The sequence below is a fragment of the Rhinichthys klamathensis genome, unplaced genomic scaffold, assembly GCF_029890125.1.
Source record: "Rhinichthys klamathensis goyatoka isolate OS25496 unplaced genomic scaffold, OSU_Roscu_1.1 h1tg000001l_1, whole genome shotgun sequence".
Lineage (NCBI taxonomy): Eukaryota > Metazoa > Chordata > Actinopteri > Cypriniformes > Leuciscidae > Rhinichthys > Rhinichthys klamathensis.
In genome coordinates this window covers 3333264-3357817 of record NW_026606555.1, presented here as the reverse complement: position 1 = coordinate 3357817, position 24554 = coordinate 3333264, and the positions used below count along the sequence as shown (strand labels likewise).

General features: G+C 48.0%; 42 non-coding genes across 42 annotated transcripts; 17 read left to right on the top strand and 25 right to left on the bottom strand.

Annotated features, from left to right (window-relative positions):
- Positions 1-284: 284 nt before the first annotated feature.
- LOC130103562 (U5 spliceosomal RNA) lies at positions 285-399 on the bottom strand. Its single transcript, XR_008809380.1, has one exon. It is a non-coding gene; the product is annotated as a U5 spliceosomal RNA (small nuclear RNA).
- A 260-nt stretch (positions 400-659) lies between these two features.
- trnad-guc (transfer RNA aspartic acid (anticodon GUC)) lies at positions 660-731 on the top strand. The gene has a single exon. It is a non-coding gene; the product is annotated as a tRNA-Asp (tRNA).
- A 554-nt stretch (positions 732-1285) lies between these two features.
- Positions 1286-1400, bottom strand: LOC130103495 (U5 spliceosomal RNA). The gene has a single exon (XR_008809364.1). It is a non-coding gene; the product is annotated as a U5 spliceosomal RNA (small nuclear RNA).
- Positions 1401-2289: 889 nt separating this feature from the next.
- Positions 2290-2404, bottom strand: LOC130103434 (U5 spliceosomal RNA). The gene has a single exon (XR_008809357.1). It is a non-coding gene; the product is annotated as a U5 spliceosomal RNA (small nuclear RNA).
- Positions 2405-2664: 260 nt separating this feature from the next.
- Positions 2665-2736, top strand: trnad-guc (transfer RNA aspartic acid (anticodon GUC)). The gene has a single exon. It is a non-coding gene; the product is annotated as a tRNA-Asp (tRNA).
- A 554-nt stretch (positions 2737-3290) lies between these two features.
- Positions 3291-3405, bottom strand: LOC130077478 (U5 spliceosomal RNA). The gene has a single exon (XR_008805776.1). It is a non-coding gene; the product is annotated as a U5 spliceosomal RNA (small nuclear RNA).
- Positions 3406-3665: 260 nt separating this feature from the next.
- trnad-guc (transfer RNA aspartic acid (anticodon GUC)) lies at positions 3666-3737 on the top strand. The gene has a single exon. It is a non-coding gene; the product is annotated as a tRNA-Asp (tRNA).
- A 554-nt stretch (positions 3738-4291) lies between these two features.
- LOC130103370 (U5 spliceosomal RNA) lies at positions 4292-4406 on the bottom strand. The gene has a single exon (XR_008809351.1). It is a non-coding gene; the product is annotated as a U5 spliceosomal RNA (small nuclear RNA).
- Positions 4407-4666: 260 nt separating this feature from the next.
- Positions 4667-4738, top strand: trnad-guc (transfer RNA aspartic acid (anticodon GUC)). Its single transcript has one exon. It is a non-coding gene; the product is annotated as a tRNA-Asp (tRNA).
- A 554-nt stretch (positions 4739-5292) lies between these two features.
- On the bottom strand, positions 5293-5407 carry LOC130103301 (U5 spliceosomal RNA). Its single transcript, XR_008809339.1, has one exon. It is a non-coding gene; the product is annotated as a U5 spliceosomal RNA (small nuclear RNA).
- Positions 5408-6296: 889 nt separating this feature from the next.
- Positions 6297-6411, bottom strand: LOC130103257 (U5 spliceosomal RNA). Its single transcript, XR_008809336.1, has one exon. It is a non-coding gene; the product is annotated as a U5 spliceosomal RNA (small nuclear RNA).
- Positions 6412-7300: 889 nt separating this feature from the next.
- Positions 7301-7415, bottom strand: LOC130103193 (U5 spliceosomal RNA). The gene has a single exon (XR_008809329.1). It is a non-coding gene; the product is annotated as a U5 spliceosomal RNA (small nuclear RNA).
- Positions 7416-7675: 260 nt separating this feature from the next.
- Positions 7676-7747, top strand: trnad-guc (transfer RNA aspartic acid (anticodon GUC)). The gene has a single exon. It is a non-coding gene; the product is annotated as a tRNA-Asp (tRNA).
- Positions 7748-8301: 554 nt separating this feature from the next.
- LOC130077418 (U5 spliceosomal RNA) lies at positions 8302-8416 on the bottom strand. The gene has a single exon (XR_008805755.1). It is a non-coding gene; the product is annotated as a U5 spliceosomal RNA (small nuclear RNA).
- Positions 8417-8676: 260 nt separating this feature from the next.
- On the top strand, positions 8677-8748 carry trnad-guc (transfer RNA aspartic acid (anticodon GUC)). Its single transcript has one exon. It is a non-coding gene; the product is annotated as a tRNA-Asp (tRNA).
- A 554-nt stretch (positions 8749-9302) lies between these two features.
- On the bottom strand, positions 9303-9417 carry LOC130103130 (U5 spliceosomal RNA). Its single transcript, XR_008809327.1, has one exon. It is a non-coding gene; the product is annotated as a U5 spliceosomal RNA (small nuclear RNA).
- Positions 9418-9677: 260 nt separating this feature from the next.
- trnad-guc (transfer RNA aspartic acid (anticodon GUC)) lies at positions 9678-9749 on the top strand. The gene has a single exon. It is a non-coding gene; the product is annotated as a tRNA-Asp (tRNA).
- Positions 9750-10303: 554 nt separating this feature from the next.
- LOC130103070 (U5 spliceosomal RNA) lies at positions 10304-10418 on the bottom strand. Its single transcript, XR_008809321.1, has one exon. It is a non-coding gene; the product is annotated as a U5 spliceosomal RNA (small nuclear RNA).
- An 889-nt stretch (positions 10419-11307) lies between these two features.
- Positions 11308-11422, bottom strand: LOC130102960 (U5 spliceosomal RNA). The gene has a single exon (XR_008809312.1). It is a non-coding gene; the product is annotated as a U5 spliceosomal RNA (small nuclear RNA).
- Positions 11423-11682: 260 nt separating this feature from the next.
- Positions 11683-11754, top strand: trnad-guc (transfer RNA aspartic acid (anticodon GUC)). Its single transcript has one exon. It is a non-coding gene; the product is annotated as a tRNA-Asp (tRNA).
- Positions 11755-12308: 554 nt separating this feature from the next.
- On the bottom strand, positions 12309-12423 carry LOC130102903 (U5 spliceosomal RNA). Its single transcript, XR_008809301.1, has one exon. It is a non-coding gene; the product is annotated as a U5 spliceosomal RNA (small nuclear RNA).
- A 260-nt stretch (positions 12424-12683) lies between these two features.
- On the top strand, positions 12684-12755 carry trnad-guc (transfer RNA aspartic acid (anticodon GUC)). Its single transcript has one exon. It is a non-coding gene; the product is annotated as a tRNA-Asp (tRNA).
- Positions 12756-13309: 554 nt separating this feature from the next.
- LOC130102856 (U5 spliceosomal RNA) lies at positions 13310-13424 on the bottom strand. The gene has a single exon (XR_008809298.1). It is a non-coding gene; the product is annotated as a U5 spliceosomal RNA (small nuclear RNA).
- An 886-nt stretch (positions 13425-14310) lies between these two features.
- Positions 14311-14425, bottom strand: LOC130102819 (U5 spliceosomal RNA). Its single transcript, XR_008809294.1, has one exon. It is a non-coding gene; the product is annotated as a U5 spliceosomal RNA (small nuclear RNA).
- An 886-nt stretch (positions 14426-15311) lies between these two features.
- LOC130102770 (U5 spliceosomal RNA) lies at positions 15312-15426 on the bottom strand. The gene has a single exon (XR_008809290.1). It is a non-coding gene; the product is annotated as a U5 spliceosomal RNA (small nuclear RNA).
- A 260-nt stretch (positions 15427-15686) lies between these two features.
- On the top strand, positions 15687-15758 carry trnad-guc (transfer RNA aspartic acid (anticodon GUC)). The gene has a single exon. It is a non-coding gene; the product is annotated as a tRNA-Asp (tRNA).
- A 554-nt stretch (positions 15759-16312) lies between these two features.
- Positions 16313-16427, bottom strand: LOC130102725 (U5 spliceosomal RNA). The gene has a single exon (XR_008809269.1). It is a non-coding gene; the product is annotated as a U5 spliceosomal RNA (small nuclear RNA).
- A 260-nt stretch (positions 16428-16687) lies between these two features.
- trnad-guc (transfer RNA aspartic acid (anticodon GUC)) lies at positions 16688-16759 on the top strand. Its single transcript has one exon. It is a non-coding gene; the product is annotated as a tRNA-Asp (tRNA).
- Positions 16760-17313: 554 nt separating this feature from the next.
- On the bottom strand, positions 17314-17428 carry LOC130102669 (U5 spliceosomal RNA). Its single transcript, XR_008809262.1, has one exon. It is a non-coding gene; the product is annotated as a U5 spliceosomal RNA (small nuclear RNA).
- An 887-nt stretch (positions 17429-18315) lies between these two features.
- LOC130102616 (U5 spliceosomal RNA) lies at positions 18316-18430 on the bottom strand. The gene has a single exon (XR_008809250.1). It is a non-coding gene; the product is annotated as a U5 spliceosomal RNA (small nuclear RNA).
- Positions 18431-18690: 260 nt separating this feature from the next.
- trnad-guc (transfer RNA aspartic acid (anticodon GUC)) lies at positions 18691-18762 on the top strand. Its single transcript has one exon. It is a non-coding gene; the product is annotated as a tRNA-Asp (tRNA).
- Positions 18763-19316: 554 nt separating this feature from the next.
- Positions 19317-19431, bottom strand: LOC130102553 (U5 spliceosomal RNA). Its single transcript, XR_008809237.1, has one exon. It is a non-coding gene; the product is annotated as a U5 spliceosomal RNA (small nuclear RNA).
- A 260-nt stretch (positions 19432-19691) lies between these two features.
- Positions 19692-19763, top strand: trnad-auc (transfer RNA aspartic acid (anticodon AUC)). The gene has a single exon. It is a non-coding gene; the product is annotated as a tRNA-Asp (tRNA).
- A 554-nt stretch (positions 19764-20317) lies between these two features.
- Positions 20318-20432, bottom strand: LOC130102459 (U5 spliceosomal RNA). The gene has a single exon (XR_008809225.1). It is a non-coding gene; the product is annotated as a U5 spliceosomal RNA (small nuclear RNA).
- Positions 20433-20692: 260 nt separating this feature from the next.
- trnad-guc (transfer RNA aspartic acid (anticodon GUC)) lies at positions 20693-20764 on the top strand. Its single transcript has one exon. It is a non-coding gene; the product is annotated as a tRNA-Asp (tRNA).
- Positions 20765-21318: 554 nt separating this feature from the next.
- Positions 21319-21433, bottom strand: LOC130102337 (U5 spliceosomal RNA). Its single transcript, XR_008809198.1, has one exon. It is a non-coding gene; the product is annotated as a U5 spliceosomal RNA (small nuclear RNA).
- A 260-nt stretch (positions 21434-21693) lies between these two features.
- trnad-guc (transfer RNA aspartic acid (anticodon GUC)) lies at positions 21694-21765 on the top strand. The gene has a single exon. It is a non-coding gene; the product is annotated as a tRNA-Asp (tRNA).
- Positions 21766-22319: 554 nt separating this feature from the next.
- LOC130078286 (U5 spliceosomal RNA) lies at positions 22320-22434 on the bottom strand. The gene has a single exon (XR_008805920.1). It is a non-coding gene; the product is annotated as a U5 spliceosomal RNA (small nuclear RNA).
- A 260-nt stretch (positions 22435-22694) lies between these two features.
- On the top strand, positions 22695-22766 carry trnad-guc (transfer RNA aspartic acid (anticodon GUC)). The gene has a single exon. It is a non-coding gene; the product is annotated as a tRNA-Asp (tRNA).
- A 554-nt stretch (positions 22767-23320) lies between these two features.
- Positions 23321-23435, bottom strand: LOC130102283 (U5 spliceosomal RNA). The gene has a single exon (XR_008809187.1). It is a non-coding gene; the product is annotated as a U5 spliceosomal RNA (small nuclear RNA).
- Positions 23436-23695: 260 nt separating this feature from the next.
- On the top strand, positions 23696-23767 carry trnad-auc (transfer RNA aspartic acid (anticodon AUC)). Its single transcript has one exon. It is a non-coding gene; the product is annotated as a tRNA-Asp (tRNA).
- A 554-nt stretch (positions 23768-24321) lies between these two features.
- LOC130102226 (U5 spliceosomal RNA) lies at positions 24322-24436 on the bottom strand. Its single transcript, XR_008809168.1, has one exon. It is a non-coding gene; the product is annotated as a U5 spliceosomal RNA (small nuclear RNA).
- Between the last annotated feature and the right edge of the window lie 118 nt (positions 24437-24554).

The following is a 24554-nucleotide window of genomic DNA, read 5'->3' as shown; positions in this document are numbered from 1 at the left end:
TGCGTCAAAACAGTTAATCAATTTGCAAAGCAATCAGTTGAAAGCTTTGAAAGGCTTTGTTGCTCCCACCACTACCCTTTTGTGATTGGCAAACCTTACAATCATGCTGCTGACCCAAGATTTGAAGTTGTGAACTGGGAAAGTGGTGATGGTTTGACGACCACCCAGCTCCAGACATGGACAAAACGGCCGAACCGTTGGGCCACTCTCGAACGCTGGCCCAACCTGCTGCAGTTCTGCGGAGCAAGCCGCCAAAAGTCCTCTGTTTTTGAACAAACGCATGTAGCTCTGCTGTGAGCAGAGCATCCAAAAATACCAGTAACTCGCAAATGTTCCCCTCCACGGAAATCTTTAGTAAAAGGCGAAAGATTTATGCGTGAATGAAGAGAAACTCGAGCTGTAACCATGAGACGTTGGGACAATGTGCTACCACACACATGCCACCATGCTCAGCAAGGGTAATGTCTGGTGCACGCTCCTCCCACCCAGCTTTTTGTCTTTTTTGTTAAAACAATAATACAGCCATTTCCATTAGAGGAAGGAGCAAATGTAATAAGAATCTGCCCCATCACCAGATGACCGCATGTCCAGTATTCTTGACTTCTCAACGGTTGAGCATACGGTGCCGTACCGCTCAGGGACACTGCAGTAACCACCAGTCCTCGTTAGTATAGTGGACAGTATCTCCGCCTGTCACGCGGAAGACCGGGGTTCGATTCCCCGACGGGGAGGCTTCTTCTTTATCACGGCCAGACACCTTGTATGAGCTCAAGCTCTGCCGTTGAAACTGCTGATAAAGCCAACCTGCCGTTCAAGACTCACCTGAGGGTGGTTAGCTAATTCCATTTGAAAGATTTTACCTTCAAGAAAGCGCTTGCAATGGGTTTGTAAAAGGTTGTTTTATGCATGTTTGGCCTGAGTTTTTGTGGCATTTCCACTGTTGCATTTCCAGTCTGACCAGCAGGGGCCTTCCGAATGCGTCACCAGTGTGGCCTTCCGAATGCGTCAAAACAGTTAATCAATTTGCAAAGCAATCAGTTGAAAGCTTTGAAAGGCTTTGTTGCTCCCACCACTACCCTTTTGTGATTGGTAAACCTTACAATCATGCTGCTGACCCAAGATTTGAAGTTGTGAACTGGGAAAGTGGTGATGGTTTGACGACCACCCAGCTCCAGACATGGACAAAACGGCCGAACCGTTGGGCCACTCTCGAACGCTGGCCCAACCTGCTGCAGTTCTGCGGAGCAAGCCGCCAAAAGTCCTCTGTTTTTGAACAAACGCATGTAGCTCTGCTGTGAGCAGAGCATCCAAAAATACCAGTAACTCGCAAATGTTCCCCTCCACGGAAATCTTTAGTAAAAGGCGAAAGATTTATGCGTGAATGAAGAGAAACTCGAGCTGTAACCATGAGACGTTGGGACAATGTGCTACCAAACACATGCCACCATGCTCAGCAAGGGTAATGTCTGGTGCACGCTCCTCCCACCCAGCTTTTTGTCTTTTTTGTTAAAACAATAATACAGCCAATTCCATTAGAGGAAGGAGCAAATGTAATAAGAATCTGCCCCATCACCAGATGACCGCATGTCCAGTATTCTTGACTTCTCAACGGTTGAGCATACGGTGCCGTACCGCTCAGGGACACTGCAGTAACCACCAGTCCTCGTTAGTATAGTGGACAGTATCTCCGCCTGTCATGCGGAAGACCGGGGTTCGATTCCCCGACGGGGAGGCTTCTTCTTTAGGCTTCTTCTTTATCACCTTGTATGAGCTCAAGCTCTGCCGTTGAAACTGCTGATAAAGCCAACCTGCCATTCAAGACTCACCTGAGGGTGGTTAGCTAATTCCATTTGAAAGATTTTACCTTCAAGAAAGCGCTTGCAATGGGTTTGTAAAAGGTTGTTTTATGCATGTTTGGCCTGAGTTTTTGTGGCATTTCCACTGTTGCATTTCCAGTCTGACCAGCAGGGGCCTTCCGAATGCGTCACCAGTGTGGCCTTCCGAATGCGTCAAAACAGTTAATCAATTTGCAAAGCAATCAGTTGAAAGCTTTGAAAGGCTTTGTTGCTCCCACCACTACCCTTTTGTGATTGGTAAACCTTACAATCATGCTGCTGACCCAAGATTTGAAGTTGTGAACTGGGAAAGTGGTGATGGTTTGACGACCACCCAGCTCCAGACATGGACAAAACGGCCGAACCGTTGGGCCACTCTCGAACGCTGGCCCAACCTGCTGCAGTTCTGCGGAGCAAGCCGCCAAAAGTCCTCTGTTTTTGAACAAACGCATGTAGCTCTGCTGTGAGCAGAGCATCCAAAAATACCAGTAACTCGCAAATGTTCCCCTCCACGGAAATCTTTAGTAAAAGGCGAAAGATTTATGCGTGAATGAAGAGAAACTCGAGCTGTAACCATGAGACGTTGGGACAATGTGCTACCACACACATGCCACCATGCTCAGCAAGGGTAATGTCTGGTGCACGCTCCTCCCACCCAGCTTTTTGTCTTTTTTGTTAAAACAATAATACAGCCATTTCCATTAGAGGAAGGAGCAAATGTAATAAGAATCTGCCCCATCACCAGATGACCGCATGTCCAGTATTCTTGACTTCTCAACGGTTGAGCATACGGTGCCGTACCGCTCAGGGACACTGCAGTAACCACCAGTCCTCGTTAGTATAGTGGACAGTATCTCCGCCTGTCACGCGGAAGACCGGGGTTCGATTCCCCGACGGGGAGGCTTCTTCTTTATCACGGCCAGACACCTTGTATGAGCTCAAGCTCTGCCGTTGAAACTGCTGATAAAGCCAACCTGCCGTTCAAGACTCACCTGAGGGTGGTTAGCTAATTCCATTTGAAAGATTTTACCTTCAAGAAAGCGCTTGCAATGGGTTTGTAAAAGGTTGTTTTATGCATGTTTGGCCTGAGTTTTTGTGGCATTTCCACTGTTGCATTTCCAGTCTGACCAGCAGGGGCCTTCCGAATGCGTCACCAGTGTGGCCTTCCGAATGCGTCAAAACAGTTAATCAATTTGCAAAGCAATCAGTTGAAAGCTTTGAAAGGCTTTGTTACTCCCACCACTACCCTTTTGTGATTGGTAAACCTTACAATCATGCTGCTGACCCAAGATTTGAAGTTGTGAACTGGGAAAGTGGTGATGGTTTGACGACCACCCAGCTCCAGACATGGACAAAACGGCCGAACCGTTGGGCCACTCTCGAACGCTGGCCCAACCTGCTGCAGTTCTGCGGAGCAAGCCGCCAAAAGTCCTCTGTTTTTGAACAAACGCATGTAGCTCTGCTGTGAGCAGAGCATCCAAAAATACCAGTAACTCGCAAATGTTCCCCTCCACGGAAATCTTTAGTAAAAGGCAAAAGATTTCTGCGTGAATGAAGAGAAACTCGAGCTGTAACCATGAGACGTTGGGACAATGTGCTACCACACACATGCCACCATGCTCAGCAAGGGTAATGTCTGGTGCACGCTCCTCCCACCCAGCTTTTTGTCTTTTTTGTTAAAACAATAATACAGCCATTTCCATTAGAGGAAGGAGCAAATGTAATAAGAATCTGCCCCATCACCAGATGACCGCATGTCCAGTATTCTTGACTTCTCAACGGTTGAGCATACGGTGCCGTACCGCTCAGGGACACTGCAGTAACCACCAGTCCTCGTTAGTATAGTGGACAGTATCTCCGCCTGTCACGCGGAAGACCGGGGTTCGATTCCCCGACGGGGAGGCTTCTTCTTTATCACGGCCAGACACCTTGTATGAGCTCAAGCTCTGCCGTTGAAACTGCTGATAAAGCCAACCTGCCGTTCAAGACTCACCTGAGGGTGGTTAGCTAATTCCATTTGAAAGATTTTACCTTCAAGAAAGCGCTTGCAATGGGTTTGTAAAAGGTTGTTTTATGCATGTTTGGCCTGAGTTTTTGTGGCATTTCCACTGTTGCATTTCCAGTCTGACCAGCAGGGGCCTTCCGAATGCGTCACCAGTGTGGCCTTCCGAATGCATCAAAACAGTTAATCAATTTGCAAAGCAATCAGTTGAAAGCTTTGAAAGGCTTTGTTGCTCCCACCACTACCCTTTTGTGATTGGCAAACCTTACAATCATGCTGCTGACCCAAGATTTGAAGTTGTGAACTGGGAAAGTGGTGATGGTTTGACGACCACCCAGCTCCAGACATGGACAAAACGGCCGAACCGTTGGGCCACTCTCGAACGCTGGCCCAACCTGCTGCAGTTCTGCGGAGCAAGCCGCCAAAAGTCCTCTGTTTTTGAACAAACGCATGTAGCTCTGCTGTGAGCAGAGCATCCAAAAATACCAGTAACTCGCAAATGTTCCCCTCCACGGAAATCTTTAGTAAAAGGCGAAAGATTTATGCGTGAATGAAGAGAAACTCGAGCTGTAACCATGAGACGTTGGGACAATGTGCTACCACACACATGCCACCATGCTCAGCAAGGGTAATGTCTGGTGCACGCTCCTCCCACCCAGCTTTTTGTCTTTTTTGTTAAAACAATAATACAGCCATTTCCATTAGAGGAAGGAGCAAATGTAATAAGAATCTGCCCCATCACCAGATGACCGCATGTCCAGTATTCTTGACTTCTCAACGGTTGAGCATACGGTGCCGTACCGCTCAGGGACACTGCAGTAACCACCAGTCCTCGTTAGTATAGTGGACAGTATCTCCGCCTGTCACGCGGAAGACCGGGGTTCGATTCCCCGACGGGGAGGCTTCTTCTTTATCACGGCCAGACACCTTGTATGAGCTCAAGCTCTGCCGTTGAAACTGCTGATAAAGCCAACCTGCCGTTCAAGACTCACCTGAGGGTGGTTAGCTAATTCCATTTGAAAGATTTTACCTTCAAGAAAGCGCTTGCAATGGGTTTGTAAAAGGTTGTTTTATGCATGTTTGGCCTGAGTTTTTGTGGCATTTCCACTGTTGCATTTCCAGTCTGACCAGCAGGGGCCTTCCGAATGCGTCACCAGTGTGGCCTTCCGAATGCGTCAAAACAGTTAATCAATTTGCAAAGCAATCAGTTGAAAGCTTTGAAAGGCTTTGTTGCTCCCACCACTACCCTTTTGTGATTGGTAAACCTTACAATCATGCTGCTGACCCAAGATTTGAAGTTGTGAACTGGGAAAGTGGTGATGGTTTGACGACCACCCAGCTCCAGACATGGACAAAACGGCCGAACCGTTGGGCCACTCTCGAACGCTGGCCCAACCTGCTGCAGTTCTGCGGAGCAAGCCGCCAAAAGTCCTCTGTTTTTGAACAAACGCATGTAGCTCTGCTGTGAGCAGAGCATCCAAAAATACCAGTAACTCGCAAATGTTCCCCTCCACGGAAATCTTTAGTAAAAGGCGAAAGATTTATGCGTGAATGAAGAGAAACTCGAGCTGTAACCATGAGACGTTGGGACAATGTGCTACCAAACACATGCCACCATGCTCAGCAAGGGTAATGTCTGGTGCACGCTCCTCCCACCCAGCTTTTTGTCTTTTTTGTTAAAACAATAATACAGCCAATTCCATTAGAGGAAGGAGCAAATGTAATAAGAATCTGCCCCATCACCAGATGACCGCATGTCCAGTATTCTTGACTTCTCAACGGTTGAGCATACGGTGCCGTACCGCTCAGGGACACTGCAGTAACCACCAGTCCTCGTTAGTATAGTGGACAGTATCTCCGCCTGTCATGCGGAAGACCGGGGTTCGATTCCCCGACGGGGAGGCTTCTTCTTTAGGCTTCTTCTTTATCACCTTGTATGAGCTCAAGCTCTGCCGTTGAAACTGCTGATAAAGCCAACCTGCCATTCAAGACTCACCTGAGGGTGGTTAGCTAATTCCATTTGAAAGATTTTACCTTCAAGAAAGCGCTTGCAATGGGTTTGTAAAAGGTTGTTTTATGCATGTTTGGCCTGAGTTTTTGTGGCATTTCCACTGTTGCATTTCCAGTCTGACCAGCAGGGGCCTTCCGAATGCGTCACCAGTGTGGCCTTCCGAATGCGTCAAAACAGTTAATCAATTTGCAAAGCAATCAGTTGAAAGCTTTGAAAGGCTTTGTTGCTCCCACCACTACCCTTTTGTGATTGGTAAACCTTACAATCATGCTGCTGACCCAAGATTTGAAGTTGTGAACTGGGAAAGTGGTGATGGTTTGACGACCACCCAGCTCCAAACATGGACAAAACGGCCGAACCGTTGGGCCACTCTCGAACGCTGGCCCAACCTGCTGCAGTTCTGCGGAGCAAGCCGCCAAAAGTCCTCTGTTTTTGAACAAACGCATGTAGCTCTGCTGTGAGCAGAGCATCCAAAAATACCAGTAACTCGCAAATGTTCCCCTCCACGGAAATCTTTAGTAAAAGGCGAAAGATTTATGCGTGAATGAAGAGAAACTCGAGCTGTAACCATGAGACGTTGGGACAATGTGCTACCAAACACATGCCACCATGCTCAGCAAGGGTAATGTCTGGTGCACGCTCCTCCCACCCAGCTTTTTGTCTTTTTTGTTAAAACAATAATACAGCCAATTCCATTAGAGGAAGGAGCAAATGTAATAAGAATCTGCCCCATCACCAGATGACCGCATGTCCAGTATTCTTGACTTCTCAACGGTTGAGCATACGGTGCCGTACCGCTCAGGGACACTGCAGTAACCACCAGTCCTCGTTAGTATAGTGGACAGTATCTCCGCCTGTCATGCGGAAGACCGGGGTTCGATTCCCCGACGGGGAGGCTTCTTCTTTAGGCTTCTTCTTTATCACCTTGTATGAGCTCAAGCTCTGCCGTTGAAACTGCTGATAAAGCCAACCTGCCATTCAAGACTCACCTGAGGGTGGTTAGCTAATTCCATTTGAAAGATTTTACCTTCAAGAAAGCGCTTGCAATGGGTTTGTAAAAGGTTGTTTTATGCATGTTTGGCCTGAGTTTTTGTGGCATTTCCACTGTTGCATTTCCAGTCTGACCAGCAGGGGCCTTCCGAATGCGTCACCAGTGTGGCCTTCCGAATGCGTCAAAACAGTTAATCAATTTGCAAAGCAATCAGTTGAAAGCTTTGAAAGGCTTTGTTGCTCCCACCACTACCCTTTTGTGATTGGTAAACCTTACAATCATGCTGCTGACCCAAGATTTGAAGTTGTGAACTGGGAAAGTGGTGATGGTTTGACGACCACCCAGCTCCAGACATGGACAAAACGGCCGAACCGTTGGGCCACTCTCGAACGCTGGCCCAACCTGCTGCAGTTCTGCGGAGCAAGCCGCCAAAAGTCCTCTGTTTTTGAACAAACGCATGTAGCTCTGCTGTGAGCAGAGCATCCAAAAATACCAGTAACTCGCAAATGTTCCCCTCCACGGAAATCTTTAGTAAAAGGCGAAAGATTTATGCGTGAATGAAGAGAAACTCGAGCTGTAACCATGAGACGTTGGGACAATGTGCTACCACACACATGCCACCATGCTCAGCAAGGGTAATGTCTGGTGCACGCTCCTCCCACCCAGCTTTTTGTCTTTTTTGTTAAAACAATAATACAGCCATTTCCATTAGAGGAAGGAGCAAATGTAATAAGAATCTGCCCCATCACCAGATGACCGCATGTCCAGTATTCTTGACTTCTCAACGGTTGAGCATACGGTGCCGTACCGCTCAGGGACACTGCAGTAACCACCAGTCCTCGTTAGTATAGTGGACAGTATCTCCGCCTGTCACGCGGAAGACCGGGGTTCGATTCCCCGACGGGGAGGCTTCTTCTTTATCACGGCCAGACACCTTGTATGAGCTCAAGCTCTGCCGTTGAAACTGCTGATAAAGCCAACCTGCCGTTCAAGACTCACCTGAGGGTGGTTAGCTAATTCCATTTGAAAGATTTTACCTTCAAGAAAGCGCTTGCAATGGGTTTGTAAAAGGTTGTTTTATGCATGTTTGGCCTGAGTTTTTGTGGCATTTCCACTGTTGCATTTCCAGTCTGACCAGCAGGGGCCTTCCGAATGCGTCACCAGTGTGGCCTTCCGAATGCGTCAAAACAGTTAATCAATTTGCAAAGCAATCAGTTGAAAGCTTTGAAAGGCTTTGTTACTCCCACCACTACCCTTTTGTGATTGGTAAACCTTACAATCATGCTGCTGACCCAAGATTTGAAGTTGTGAACTGGGAAAGTGGTGATGGTTTGACGACCACCCAGCTCCAGACATGGACAAAACGGCCGAACCGTTGGGCCACTCTCGAACGCTGGCCCAACCTGCTGCAGTTCTGCGGAGCAAGCCGCCAAAAGTCCTCTGTTTTTGAACAAACGCATGTAGCTCTGCTGTGAGCAGAGCATCCAAAAATACCAGTAACTCGCAAATGTTCCCCTCCACGGAAATCTTTAGTAAAAGGCAAAAGATTTCTGCGTGAATGAAGAGAAACTCGAGCTGTAACCATGAGACGTTGGGACAATGTGCTACCACACACATGCCACCATGCTCAGCAAGGGTAATGTCTGGTGCACGCTCCTCCCACCCAGCTTTTTGTCTTTTTTGTTAAAACAATAATACAGCCATTTCCATTAGAGGAAGGAGCAAATGTAATAAGAATCTGCCCCATCACCAGATGACCGCATGTCCAGTATTCTTGACTTCTCAACGGTTGAGCATACGGTGCCGTACCGCTCAGGGACACTGCAGTAACCACCAGTCCTCGTTAGTATAGTGGACAGTATCTCCGCCTGTCACGCGGAAGACCGGGGTTCGATTCCCCGACGGGGAGGCTTCTTCTTTATCACGGCCAGACACCTTGTATGAGCTCAAGCTCTGCCGTTGAAACTGCTGATAAAGCCAACCTGCCGTTCAAGACTCACCTGAGGGTGGTTAGCTAATTCCATTTGAAAGATTTTACCTTCAAGAAAGCGCTTGCAATGGGTTTGTAAAAGGTTGTTTTATGCATGTTTGGCCTGAGTTTTTGTGGCATTTCCACTGTTGCATTTCCAGTCTGACCAGCAGGGGCCTTCCGAATGCGTCACCAGTGTGGCCTTCCGAATGCATCAAAACAGTTAATCAATTTGCAAAGCAATCAGTTGAAAGCTTTGAAAGGCTTTGTTGCTCCCACCACTACCCTTTTGTGATTGGCAAACCTTACAATCATGCTGCTGACCCAAGATTTGAAGTTGTGAACTGGGAAAGTGGTGATGGTTTGACGACCACCCAGCTCCAGACATGGACAAAACGGCCGAACCGTTGGGCCACTCTCGAACGCTGGCCCAACCTGCTGCAGTTCTGCGGAGCAAGCCGCCAAAAGTCCTCTGTTTTTGAACAAACGCATGTAGCTCTGCTGTGAGCAGAGCATCCAAAAATACCAGTAACTCGCAAATGTTCCCCTCCACGGAAATCTTTAGTAAAAGGCGAAAGATTTATGCGTGAATGAAGAGAAACTCGAGCTGTAACCATGAGACGTTGGGACAATGTGCTACCACACACATGCCACCATGCTCAGCAAGGGTAATGTCTGGTGCACGCTCCTCCCACCCAGCTTTTTGTCTTTTTTGTTAAAACAATAATACAGCCATTTCCATTAGAGGAAGGAGCAAATGTAATAAGAATCTGCCCCATCACCAGATGACCGCATGTCCAGTATTCTTGACTTCTCAACGGTTGAGCATACGGTGCCGTACCGCTCAGGGACACTGCAGTAACCACCAGTCCTCGTTAGTATAGTGGACAGTATCTCCGCCTGTCACGCGGAAGACCGGGGTTCGATTCCCCGACGGGGAGGCTTCTTCTTTATCACGGCCAGACACCTTGTATGAGCTCAAGCTCTGCCGTTGAAACTGCTGATAAAGCCAACCTGCCGTTCAAGACTCACCTGAGGGTGGTTAGCTAATTCCATTTGAAAGATTTTACCTTCAAGAAAGCGCTTGCAATGGGTTTGTAAAAGGTTGTTTTATGCATGTTTGGCCTGAGTTTTTGTGGCATTTCCACTGTTGCATTTCCAGTCTGACCAGCAGGGGCCTTCCGAATGCGTCACCAGTGTGGCCTTCCGAATGCGTCAAAACAGTTAATCAATTTGCAAAGCAATCAGTTGAAAGCTTTGAAAGGCTTTGTTGCTCCCACCACTACCCTTTTGTGATTGGTAAACCTTACAATCATGCTGCTGACCCAAGATTTGAAGTTGTGAACTGGGAAAGTGGTGATGGTTTGACGACCACCCAGCTCCAGACATGGACAAAACGGCCGAACCGTTGGGCCACTCTCGAACGCTGGCCCAACCTGCTGCAGTTCTGCGGAGCAAGCCGCCAAAAGTCCTCTGTTTTTGAACAAACGCATGTAGCTCTGCTGTGAGCAGAGCATCCAAAAATACCAGTAACTCGCAAATGTTCCCCTCCACGGAAATCTTTAGTAAAAGGCGAAAGATTTATGCGTGAATGAAGAGAAACTCGAGCTGTAACCATGAGACGTTGGGACAATGTGCTACCAAACACATGCCACCATGCTCAGCAAGGGTAATGTCTGGTGCACGCTCCTCCCACCCAGCTTTTTGTCTTTTTTGTTAAAACAATAATACAGCCAATTCCATTAGAGGAAGGAGCAAATGTAATAAGAATCTGCCCCATCACCAGATGACCGCATGTCCAGTATTCTTGACTTCTCAACGGTTGAGCATACGGTGCCGTACCGCTCAGGGACACTGCAGTAACCACCAGTCCTCGTTAGTATAGTGGACAGTATCTCCGCCTGTCATGCGGAAGACCGGGGTTCGATTCCCCGACGGGGAGGCTTCTTCTTTAGGCTTCTTCTTTATCACCTTGTATGAGCTCAAGCTCTGCCGTTGAAACTGCTGATAAAGCCAACCTGCCATTCAAGACTCACCTGAGGGTGGTTAGCTAATTCCATTTGAAAGATTTTACCTTCAAGAAAGCGCTTGCAATGGGTTTGTAAAAGGTTGTTTTATGCATGTTTGGCCTGAGTTTTTGTGGCATTTCCACTGTTGCATTTCCAGTCTGACCAGCAGGGGCCTTCCGAATGCGTCACCAGTGTGGCCTTCCGAATGCGTCAAAACAGTTAATCAATTTGCAAAGCAATCAGTTGAAAGCTTTGAAAGGCTTTGTTGCTCCCACCACTACCCTTTTGTGATTGGTAAACCTTACAATCATGCTGCTGACCCAAGATTTGAAGTTGTGAACTGGGAAAGTGGTGATGGTTTGACGACCACCCAGCTCCAAACATGGACAAAACGGCCGAACCGTTGGGCCACTCTCGAACGCTGGCCCAACCTGCTGCAGTTCTGCGGAGCAAGCCGCCAAAAGTCCTCTGTTTTTGAACAAACGCATGTAGCTCTGCTGTGAGCAGAGCATCCAAAAATACCAGTAACTCGCAAATGTTCCCCTCCACGGAAATCTTTAGTAAAAGGCGAAAGATTTATGCGTGAATGAAGAGAAACTCGAGCTGTAACCATGAGACGTTGGGACAATGTGCTACCACACACATGCCACCATGCTCAGCAAGGGTAATGTCTGGTGCACGCTCCTCCCACCCAGCTTTTTGTCTTTTTTGATAAAACAATAATACAGCCATTTCCATTAGAGGAAGGAGCAAATGTAATAAGAATCTGCCCCATCACCAGATGACCGCATGTCCAGTATTCTTGACTTCTCAACGGTTGAGCATACGGTGCCGTACCGCTCAGGGACACTGCAGTAACCACCAGTCCTCGTTAGTATAGTGGACAGTATCTCCGCCTGTCACGCGGAAGACCGGGGTTCGATTCCCCGACGGGGAGGCTTCTTCTTTATCACGGCCAGACACCTTGTATGAGCTCAAGCTCTGCCGTTGAAACTGCTGATAAAGCCAACCTGCCGTTCAAGACTCACCTGAGGGTGGTTAGCTAATTCCATTTGAAAGATTTTACCTTCAAGAAAGCGCTTGCAATGGGTTTGTAAAAAGTTGTTTTATGCATGTTTGGCCTGAGTTTTTGTGGCATTTCCACTGTTGCATTTCCAGTCTGACCAGCAGGGGCCTTCCGAATGCGTCACCAGTGTGGCCTTCCGAATGCGTCAAAACAGTTAATCAATTTGCAAAGCAATCAGTTGAAAGCTTTGAAAGGCTTTGTTGCTCCCACCACTACCCTTTTGTGATTGGTAAACCTTACAATCATGCTGCTGACCCAAGATTTGAAGTTGTGAACTGGGAAAGTGGTGATGGTTTGACGACCACCCAGCTCCAGACATGGACAAAACGGCCGAACCGTTGGGCCACTCTCGAACGCTGGCCCAACCTGCTGCAGTTCTGCGGAGCAAGCCGCCAAAAGTCCTCTGTTTTTGAACAAACACATGTAGCTCTGCTGTGAGCAGAGCATCCAAAAATACCAGTAACTCGCAAATGTTCCCCTCCACGGAAATCTTTAGTAAAAGGCGAAAGATTTATGCGTGAATGAAGAGAAACTCGAGCTGTAACCATGTGACGTTGGGACAATGTGCTACCAAACACATGCCACCATGCTCAGCAAGGGTAATGTCTGGTGCACGCTCCTCCCACCCAGCTTTTTGTCTTTTTTGTTAAAACAATAATACAGCCAATTCCATTAGAGGAAGGAGCAAATGTAATAAGAATCTGCCCCATCACCAGATGACCGCATGTCCAGTATTCTTGACTTCTCAACGGTTGAGCATACGGTGCCGTACCGCTCAGGGACACTGCAGTAACCACCAGTCCTCGTTAGTATAGTGGACAGTATCTCCGCCTGTCACGCGGAAGACCGGGGTTCGATTCCCCGACGGGGAGGCTTCTTCTTTATCACGGCCAGACACCTTGTATGAGCTCAAGCTCTGCCGTTGAAACTGCTGATAAAGCCAACCTGCCGTTCAAGACTCACCTGAGGGTGGTTAGCTAATTCCATTTGAAAGATTTTACCTTCAAGAAAGCGCTTGCAATGGGTTTGTAAAAGGTTGTTTTATGCATGTTTGGCCTGAGTTTTTGTGGCATTTCCACTGTTGCATTTCCAGTCTGACCAGCAGGGGCCTTCCGAATGCGTCACCAGTGTGGCCTTCCGAATGCGTCAAAACAGTTAATCAATTTGCAAAGCAATCAGTTAAAAGCTTTAAAAGGCTTTGTTGCTCCCACCACTACCCTTTTGTGATTGGTAAACCTTACAATCATGCTGCTGACCCAAGATTTGAAGTTGTGAACTGGGAAAGTGGTGATGGTTTGACGACCACCCAGCTCCAGACATGGACAAAACGGCCGAACCGTTGGGCCACTCTCGAACGCTGGCCCAACCTGCTGCAGTTCTGCGGAGCAAGCCGCCAAAAGTCCTCTGTTTTTGAACAAACGCATGTAGCTCTGCTGTGAGCAGAGCATCCAAAAATACCAGTAACTCGCAAATGTTCCCCTCCACGGAAATCTTTAGTAAAAGGCGAAAGATTTATGCGTGAATGAAGAGAAACTCGAGCTGTAACCATGAGACGTTGGGACAATGTGCTACCACACACATGCCACCATGCTCAGCAAGGGTAATGTCTGGTGCACGCTCCTCCCACCCAGCTTTTTGTCTTTTTTGTTAAAACAATAATACAGCCATTTCCATTAGAGGAAGGAGCAAATGTAATAAGAATCTGCCCCATCACCAGATGACCGCATGTCCAGTATTCTTGACTTCTCAACGGTTGAGCATACGGTGCCGTACCGCTCAGGGACACTGCAGTAACCACCAGTCCTCGTTAGTATAGTGGACAGTATCTCCGCCTGTCACGCGTAAGACCGGGGTTCGATTCCCTGACGGGGAGGCTTCTTCTTTATCACGGCCAGACACCTTGTATGAGCTCAAGCTCTGCCGTTGAAACTGCTGATAAAGCCAACCTGCCGTTCAAGACTCACCTGAGGGTGGTTAGCTAATTCCATTTGAAAGATTTTACCTTCAAGAAAGCGCTTGCAATGGGTTTGTAAAAGGTTGTTTTATGCATGTTTGGCCTGAGTTTTTGTGGCATTTCCACTGTTGCATTTCCAGTCTGACCAGCAGGGGCCTTCCGAATGCGTCACCAGTGTGGCCTTCCGAATGCGTCAAAACAGTTAATCAATTTGCAAAGCAATCAGTTAAAAGCTTTAAAAGGCTTTGTTGCTCCCACCACTACCCTTTTGTGATTGGTAAACCTTACAATCATGCTGCTGACCCAAGATTTGAAGTTGTGAACTGGGAAAGTGGTGATGGTTTGACGACCACCCAGCTCCAGACATGGACAAAACGGCCGAACCGTTGGGCCACTCTCGAACGCTGGCCCAACCTGCTGCAGTTCTGCGGAGCAAGCCGCCAAAAGTCCTCTGTTTTTGAACAAACGCATGTAGCTCTGCTGTGAGCAGAGCATCCAAAAATACCAGTAACTCGCAAATGTTCCCCTCCACGGAAATCTTTAGTAAAAGGCGAAAGATTTATGCGTGAATGAAGAGAAACTCGAGCTGTAACCATGAGACGTTGGGACAATGTGCTACCACACACATGCCACCATGCTCAGCAAGGGTAATGTCTGGTGCACGCTCCTCCCACCCAGCTTTTTGTCTTTTTTGTTAAAACAATAATACAGCCATTTCCATTAGAGGAAGGAGCAAATGTAATAAGAATCTGCCCCATCACCAGATGACCGCATGTCCAGTATTCTTGACTTCTCAACGGTTGAGCATACGGTGCCGTACCGCTCAGGGACACTGCAGTAACCACCAGTCCTCGTTAGTATAGTGGACAGTATCTCCGCCTGTCACGCGGAAGACCGGGGTTCGATTCCCCGACAGGGAGGCTTCTTCTTTATCACGGCCAGACACCTTGTATGAGCTCAAGCTCTGCCGTTGAAACTGCTGATAAAGCCAACCTGCCGTTCAAGACTCACCTGAGGGTGGTTAGCTAATTCCATTTGAAAGATTTTACCTTCAAGAAAGCGCTTGCAATGGGTTTGTAAAAGGTTGTTTTATGCATGTTTGGCCTGAGTTTTTGTGGCATTTCCACTGTTGCATTTCCAGTCTGACCAGCAGGGGCCTTCCGAATGCGTCACCAGTGTGGCCTTCCGAATGCGTCAAAACAGTTAATCAATTTGCAAAGCAATCAGTTGAAAGCTTTGAAAGGCTTTGTTGCTCCCACCACTACCCTTTTGTGATTGGTAAACCTTACAATCATGCTGCTGACCCAAGATTTGAAGTTGTGACCTGGGAAAGTGGTGATGGTTTGACGACCACCCAGCTCCAGACATGGACAAAACGGCCGAACCGTTGGGCCACTCTCGAACGCTGGCCCAACCTGCTGCAGTTCTGCGGAGCAAGCCGCCAAAAGTCCTCTGTTTTTGAACAAACGCATGTAGCTCTGCTGTGAGCAGAGCATCCAAAAATACCAGTAACTCGCAAATGTTCCCCTCCACGGAAATCTTTAGTAAAAGGCGAAAGATTTATGCGTGAATGAAGAGAAACTCGAGCTGTAACCATGAGACGTTGGGACAATGTGCTACCACACACATGCCACCATGCTCAGCAAGGGTAATGTCTGGTGCACGCTCCTCCCACCCAGCTTTTTGTCTTTTTTGTTAAAACAATAATACAGCCATTTCCATTAGAGGAAGGAGCAAATGTAATAAGAATCTGCCCCATCACCAGATGACCGCATGTCCAGTATTCTTGACTTCTCAACGGTTGAGCATACGGTGCCGTACCGCTCAGGGACACTGCAGTAACCACCAGTCCTCGTTAGTATAGTGGACAGTATCTCCGCCTGTCACGCGGAAGACCGGGGTTCGATTCCCCGACGGGGAGGCTTCTTCTTTATCACGGCCAGACACCTTGTATGAGCTCAAGCTCTGCCGTTGAAACTGCTGATAAAGCCAACCTGCCGTTCAAGACTCACCTGAGGGTGGTTAGCTAATTCCATTTGAAAGATTTTACCTTCAAGAAAGCGCTTGCAATGGGTTTGTAAAAGGTTGTTTTATGCATGTTTGGCCTGAGTTTTTGTGGCATTTCCACTGTTGCATTTCCAGTCTGACCAGCAGGGGCCTTCCGAATGCGTCACCAGTGTGGCCTTCCGAATGCGTCAAAACAGTTAATCAATTTGCAAAGCAATCAGTTGAAAGCTTTGAAAGGCTTTGTTGCTCCCACCACTACCCTTTTGTGATTGGTAAACCTTACAATCATGCTGCTGACCCAAGATTTGAAGTTGTGAACTGGGAAAGTGGTGATGGTTTGACGACCACCCAGCTCCAGACATGGACAAAACGGCCGAACCGTTGGGCCACTCTCGAACGCTGGCCCAACCTGCTGCAGTTCTGCGGAGCAAGCCGCCAAAAGTCCTCTGTTTTTGAACAAACGCATGTAGCTCTGCTGTGAGCAGAGCATCCAAAAATACCAGTAACTCGCAAATGTTCCCCTCCACGGAAATCTTTAGTAAAAGGCGAAAGATTTATGCGTGAATGAAGAGAAACTCGAGCTGTAACCATGAGACGTTGGGACAATGTGCTACCACACACATGCCACCATGCTCAGCAAGGGTAATGTCTGGTGCACGCTCCTCCCACCCAGCTTTTTGTCTTTTTTGTTAAAACAATAATACAGCCATTTCCATTAGAGGAAGGAGCAAATGTAATAAGAATCTGCCCCATCACCAGATGACCGCATGTCCAGTATTCTTGACTTCTCAACGGTTGAGCATACGGTGCCGTACCGCTCAGGGACACTGCAGTAACCACCAGTCCTCGTTAGTATAGTGGACAGTATCTCCGCCTGTCACGCGGAAGACCGGGGTTCGATTCCCCGACGGGGAGGCTTCTTCTTTATCACGGCCAGACACCTTGTATGAGCTCAAGCTCTGCCGTTGAAACTGCTGATAAAGCCAACCTGCCGTTCAAGACTCACCTGAGGGTGGTTAGCTAATTCCATTTGAAAGATTTTACCTTCAAGAAAGCGCTTGCAATGGGTTTGTAAAAGGTTGTTTTATGCATGTTTGGCCTGAGTTTTTGTGGCATTTCCACTGTTGCATTTCCAGTCTGACCAGCAGGGGCCTTCCGAATGCGTCACCAGTGTGGCCTTCCGAATGCGTCAAAACAGTTAATCAATTTGCAAAGCAATCAGTTGAAAGCTTTGAAAGGCTTTGTTGCTCCCACCACTACCCTTTTGTGATTGGTAAACCTTACAATCATGCTGCTGACCCAAGATTTGAAGTTGTGAACTGGGAAAGTGGTGATGGTTTGACGACCACCCAGCTCCAGACATGGACAAAACGGCCGAACCGTTGGGCCACTCTCGAACGCTGGCCCAACCTGCTGCAGTTCTGCGGAGCAAGCCGCCAAAAGTCCTCTGTTTTTGAACAAACGCATGTAGCTCTGCTGTGAGCAGAGCATCCAAAAATACCAGTAACTCGCAAATGTTCCCCTCCACGGAAATCTTTAGTAAAAGGCGAAAGATTTATGCGTGAATGAAGAGAAACTCGAGCTGTAACCATGAGACGTTGGGACAATGTGCTACCACACACATGCCACCATGCTCAGCAAGGGTAATGTCTGGTGCACGCTCCTCCCACCCAGCTTTTTGTCTTTTTTGTTAAAACAATAATACAGCCATTTCCATTAGAGGAAGGAGCAAATGTAATAAGAATCTGCCCCATCACCAGATGACCGCATGTCCAGTATTCTTGACTTCTCAACGGTTGAGCATACGGTGCCGTACCGCTCAGGGACACTGCAGTAACCACCAGTCCTCGTTAGTATAGTGGACAGTATCTCCGCCTGTCACGCCGAAGACCGGGGTTTCGATTCCCCAACGGGGAGGCTTCTTCTTTATCACGGCCAGACACCTTGTATGAGCTCAAGCTCTGCCGTTGAAACTGCTGATAAAGCCAACCTGCCGTTCAAGACTCACCTGAGGGTGATTAGCTAATTCCATTTGAAAGATTTTACCTTCAAGAAAGCGCTTGCAATGGGTTTGTAAAAGGTTGTTTTATGCATGTTTGGCCTGAGTTTTTGTGGCATTTCCACTGTTGCATTTCCAGTCTGACCAGCAGGGGCCTTCCGAATGCGTCACCAGTGTGGCCTTCCGAATGCGTCAAAACAGTTAATCAATTTGCAAAGCAATCAGTTGAAAGCTTTGAAAGGCTTTGTTGCTCCCACCACTACCCTTTTGTGATTGGTAAACCTTACAATCATGCTGCTGACCCAAGATTTGAAGTTGTGAACTGGGAAAGTGGTGATGGTTTGACGACCACCCAGCTCCAGACATGGACAAAACGGCCGAACCGTTGGGCCACTCTCGAACGCTGGCCCAACCTGCTGCAGTTCTGCGGAGCAAGCCGCCAAAAGTCCTCTGTTTTTGAACAAACGCATGTAGCTCTGCTGTGAGCAGAGCATCCAAAAATACCAGTAACTCGCAAATGTTCCCCTCCACGGAAATCTTTAGTAAAAGGCGAAAGATTTATGCGTGAATGAAGAGAAACTCGAGCTGTAACCATGAGACGTTGGGACAATGTGCTACCACACACATGCCACCATGCTCAGCAAGGGTAATGTCTGGTGCACGCTCCTCCCACCCAGCTTTTTGTCTTTTTTGTTAAAACAATAATACAGCCATTTCCATTAGAGGAAGGAGCAAATGTAATAAGAATCTGCCCCATCACCAGATGACCGCATGTCCAGTATTCTTGACTTCTCAACGGTTGAGCATACGGTGCCGTACCGCTCAGGGACACTGCAGTAACCACCAGTCCTCGTTAGTATAGTGGACAGTATCTCCGCCTGTCACGCGGAAGACCGGGGTTCGATTCCCCGACGGGGAGGCTTCTTCTTTATCACGGCCAGACACCTTGTATGAGCTCAAGCTCTGCCGTTGAAACTGCTGATAAAGCCAACCTGCCGTTCAAGACTCACCTGAGGGTGGTTAGCTAATTCCATTTGAAAGATTTTACCTTCAAGAAAGCGCTTGCAATGGGTTTGTAAAAGGTTGTTTTATGCATGTTTGGCCTGAGTTTTTGTGGCATTTCCACTGTTGCATTTCCAGTCTGACCAGCAGGGGCCTTCCGAATGCGTCACCAGTGTGGCCTTCCGAATGCGTCAAAACAGTTAATCAATTTGCAAAGCAATCAGTTGAAAGCTTTGAAAGGCTTTGTTGCTCCCACCACTACCCTTTTGTGATTGGTAAACCTTACAATCATGCTGCTGACCCAAGATTTGAAGTTGTGACCTGGGAAAGTGGTGATGGTTTGACGACCACCCAGCTCCAGACATGGACAAAACGGCCGAACCGTTGGGCCACTCTCGAACGCTGGCCCAACCTGCTGCAGTTCTGCGGAGCAAGCCGCCAAAAGTCCTCTGTTTTTGAACAAACGCATGTAGCTCTGCTGTGAGCAGAGCATCCAAAAATACCAGTAACTCGCAAATGTTCCCCTCCACGGAAATCTTTAGTAAAAGGCGAAAGATTTATGCGTGAATGAAGAGAAACTCGAGCTGTAACCATGAGACGTTGGGACAATGTGCTACCACACACATGCCACCATGCTCAGCAAGGGTAATGTCTGGTGCACGCTCCTCCCACCCAGCTTTTTGTCTTTTTTGTTAAAACAATAATACAGCCATTTCCATTAGAGGAAGGAGCAAATGTAATAAGAATCTGCCCCATCACCAGATGACCGCATGTCCAGTATTCTTGACTTCTCAACGGTTGAGCATACGGTGCCGTACCGCTCAGGGACACTGCAGTAACCGCCAGTCCTCGTTAGTATAGTGGACAGTATCTCCGCCTATCACGCGGAAGACCGGGGTTCGATTCCCCGACGGGGAGGCTTCTTCTTTATCACGGCCAGACACCTTGTATGAGCTCAAGCTCTGCCGTTGAAACTGCTGATAAAGCCAACCTGCGGTTCAAGACTCACCTGAGGGTGGTTAGCTAATTCCATTTGAAAGATTTTACCTTCAAGAAAGCGCTTGCAATGGGTTTGTAAAAGGTTGTTTTATGCATGTTTGGCCTGAGTTTTTGTGGCATTTCCACTGTTGCATTTCCAGTCTGACCAGCAGGGGCCTTCCGAATGCGTCACCAGTGTGGCCTTCCGAATGCGTCAAAACAGTTAATCAATTTGCAAAGCAATCAGTTGAAAGCTTTGAAAGGCTTTGTTGCTCCCACCACTACCCTTTTGTGATTGGTAAACCTTACAATCATGCTGCTGACCCAAGATTTGAAGTTGTGAACTGGGAAAGTGGTGATGGTTTGACGACCACCCAGCTCCAGACATGGACAAAACGGCCGAACCGTTGGGCCACTCTCGAACGCTGGCCCAACCTGCTGCAGTTCTGCGGAGCAAGCCGCCAAAAGTCCTCTGTTTTTGAACAAACGCATGTAGCTCTGCTGTGAGCAGAGCATCCAAAAATACCAGTAACTCGCAAATGTTCCCCTCCACGGAAATCTTTAGTAAAAGGCGAAAGATTTATGCGTGAATGAAGAGAAACTCGAGCTGTAACCATGAGACGTTGGGACAATGTGCTACCACACACATGCCACCATGCTCAGCAAGGGTAATGTCTGGTGCACGCTCCTCCCACCCAGCTTTTTGTCTTTTTTGTTAAAACAATAATACAGCCATTTCCATTAGAGGAAGGAGCAAATGTAATAAGAATCTGCCCCATCACCAGATGACCGCATGTCCAGTATTCTTGACTTCTCAACGGTTGAGCATACGGTGCCGTACCGCTCAGGGACACTGCAGTAACCACCAGTCCTCGTTAGTATAGTGGACAGTATCTCCGCCTGTCACGCGGAAGACCGGGGTTCGATTCCCCGACGGGGAGGCTTCTTCTTTATCACGGCCAGACACCTTGTATGAGCTCAAGCTCTGCCGTTGAAACTGCTGATAAAGCCAACCTGCTGTTCAAGACTCACCTGAGGGTGGTTAGCTAATTCCATTTGAAAGATTTTACCTTCAAGAAAGCGCTTGCAATGGGTTTGTAAAAGGTTGTTTTATGCATGTTTGGCCTGAGTTTTTGTGGCATTTCCACTGTTGCATTTCCAGTCTGACCAGCAGGGGCCTTCCGAATGCGTCACCAGTGTGGCCTTCCGAATGCGTCAAAACAGTTAATCAATTTGCAAAGCAATCAGTTGAAAGCTTTGAAAGGCTTTGTTGCTCCCACCACTACCCTTTTGTGATTGGTAAACCTTACAATCATGCTGCTGACCCAAGATTTGAAGTTGTGAACTGGGAAAGTGGTGATGGTTTGACGACCACCCAGCTCCAGACATGGACAAAACGGCCGAACCGTTGGGCCACTCTCGAACGCTGGCCCAACCTGCTGCAGTTCTGCGGAGCAAGCCGCCAAAAGTCCTCTGTTTTTGAACAAACGCATGTAGCTCTGCTGTGAGCAGAGCATCCAAAAATACCAGTAACTCGCAAATGTTCCCCTCCACGGAAATCTTTAGTAAAAGGCGAAAGATTTATGCGTGAATGAAGAGAAACTCGAGCTGTAACCATGAGACGTTGGGACAATGTGCTACCACACACATGCCACCATGCTCAGCAAGGGTAATGTCTGGTGCACGCTCCTCCCACCCAGCTTTTTGTCTTTTTTGTTAAAACAATAATACAGCCATTTCCATTAGAGGAAGGAGCAAATGTAATAAGAATCTGCCCCATCACCAGATGACCGCATGTCCAGTATTCTTGACTTCTCAACGGTTGAGCATACGGTGCCGTACCGCTCAGGGACACTGCAGTAACCACCAGTCCTCGTTAGTATAGTGGACAGTATCTCCGCCTGTCACGCGGAAGACCGGGGTTCGATTCCCCGACGGGGAGGCTTCTTCTTTATCACGGCCAGACACCTTGTATGAGCTCAAGCTCTGCCGTTGAAACTGCTGATAAAGCCAACCTGCCGTTCAAGACTCACCTGAGGGTGGTTAGCTAATTCCATTTGAAAGATTTTACCTTCAAGAAAGCGCTTGCAATGGGTTTGTAAAAGGTTGTTTTATGCATGTTTGGCCTGAGTTTTTGTGGCATTTCCACTGTTGCATTTCCAGTCTGACCAGCAGGGGCCTTCCGAATGCGTCACCAGTGTGGCCTTCCGAATGCGTCAAAACAGTTAATCAATTTGCAAAGCAATCAGTTGAAAGCTTTGAAAGGCTTTGTTGCTCCCACCACTACCCTTTTGTGATTGGTAAACCTTACAATCATGCTGCTGACCCAAGATTTGAAGTTGTGAACTGGGAAAGTGGTGATGGTTTGACGACCACCCAGCTCCAGACATGGACAAAACGGCCGAACCGTTGGGCCACTCTCGAACGCTGGCCCAACCTGCTGCAGTTCTGCGGAGCAAGCCGCCAAAAGTCCTCTGTTTTTGAACAAACGCATGTAGCTCTGCTGTGAGCAGAGCATCCAAAAATACCAGTAACTCGCAAATGTTCCCCTCCACGGAAATCTTTAGTAAAAGGCGAAAGATTTATGCGTGAATGAAGAGAAATTCGAGCTGTAACCATGAGACGTTGGGACAATGTGCTACCACACACATGCCACCATGCTCAGCAAGGGTAATGTCTGGTGCACGCTCCTCCCACCCAGCTTTTTGTCTTTTTTGTTAAAACAATAATACAGCCATTTCCATTAGAGGAAGGAGCAAATGTAATAAGAATCTGCCCCATCACCAGATGACCGCATGTCCAGTATTCTTGACTTCTCAACGGTTGAGCATACGGTGCCGTACCGCTCAGGGACACTGCAGTAACCACCAGTCCTCGTTAGTATAGTGGACAGTATCTCCGCCTGTCACGCGGAAGACCGGGGTTCGATTCCCCGACGGGGAGGCTTCTTCTTTATCACGGCCAGACACCTTGTATGAGCTCAAGCTCTGCCGTTGAAACTGCTGATAAAGCCAACCTGCCGTTCAAGACTCACCTGAGGGTGGTTAGCTAATTCCATTTGAAAGATTTTACCTTCAAGAAAGCGCTTGCAATGGGTTTGTAAAAGGTTGTTTTATGCATGTTTGGCCTGAGTTTTTGTGGCATTTCCACTGTTGCATTTCCAGTCTGACCAGCAGGGGCCTTCCGAATGCGTCACCAGTGTGGCCTTCCGAATGCGTCAAAACAGTTAATCAATTTGCAAAGCAATCAGTTGAAAGCTTTGAAAGGCTTTGTTGCTCCCACCACTACCCTTTTGTGATTGGTAAACCTTACAATCATGCTGCTGACCCAAGATTTGAAGTTGTGACCTGGGAAAGTGGTGATGGTTTGACGACCACCCAGCTCCAGACATGGACAAAACGGCCGAACCGTTGGGCCACTCTCGAACGCTGGCCCAACCTGCTGCAGTTCTGCGGAGCAAGCCGCCAAAAGTCCTCTGTTTTTGAACAAACGCATGTAGCTCTGCTGTGAGCAGAGCATCCAAAAATACCAGTAACTCGCAAATGTTCCCCTCCACGGAAATCTTTAGTAAAAGGCGAAAGATTTATGCGTGAATGAAGAGAAACTCGAGCTGTAACCATGAGACGTTGGGACAATGTGCTACCACACACATGCCACCATGCTCAGCAAGGGTAATGTCTGGTGCACGCTCCTCCCACCCAGCTTTTTGTCTTTTTTGTTAAAACAATAATACAGCCATTTCCATTAGAGGAAGGAGCAAATGTAATAAGAATCTGCCCCATCACCAGATGACCGCATGTCCAGTATTCTTGACTTCTCAACGGTTGAGCATACGGTGGCGTACCGCTCAGGGACACTGCAGTAACCGCCAGTCCTCGTTAGTATAGTGGACAGTATCTCCGCCTATCACGCGGAAGACCGGGGTTCGATTCCCCGACGGGGAGGCTTCTTCTTTATCACGGCCAGACACCTTGTATGAGCTCAAGCTCTGCCGTTGAAACTGCTGATAAAGCCAACCTGCGGTTCAAGACTCACCTGAGGGTGGTTAGCTAATTCCATTTGAAAGATTTTACCTTCAAGAAAGCGCTTGCAATGGGTTTGTAAAAGGTTGTTTTATGCATGTTTGGCCTGAGTTTTTGTGGCATTTCCACTGTTGCATTTCCAGTCTGACCAGCAGGGGCCTTCCGAATGCGTCACCAGTGTGGCCTTCCGAATGCGTCAAAACAGTTAATCAATTTGCAAAGCAATCAGTTGAAAGCTTTGAAAGGCTTTGTTGCTCCCACCACTACCCTTTTGTGATTGGTAAACCTTACAATCATGCTGCTGACCCAAGATTTGAAGTTGTGAACTGGGAAAGTGGTGATGGTTTGACGACCACCCAGCTCCAGACATGGACAAAACGGCCGAACCGTTGGGCCACTCTCGAACGCTGGCCCAACCTGCTGCAGTTCTGCGGAGCAAGCCGCCAAAAGTCCTCTGTTTTTGAACAAACGCATGTAGCTCTGCTGTGAGCAGAGCATCCAAAAATACCAGTAACTCGCAAATGTTCCCCTCCACGGAAATCTTTAGTAAAAGGCGAAAGATTTATGCGTGAATGAAGAGAAACTCGAGCTGTAACCATGAGACGTTGGGACAATGTGCTACCACACACATGCCACCATGCTCAGCAAGGGTAATGTCTGGTGCACGCTCCTCCCACCCAGCTTTTTGTCTTTTTTGTTAAAACAATAA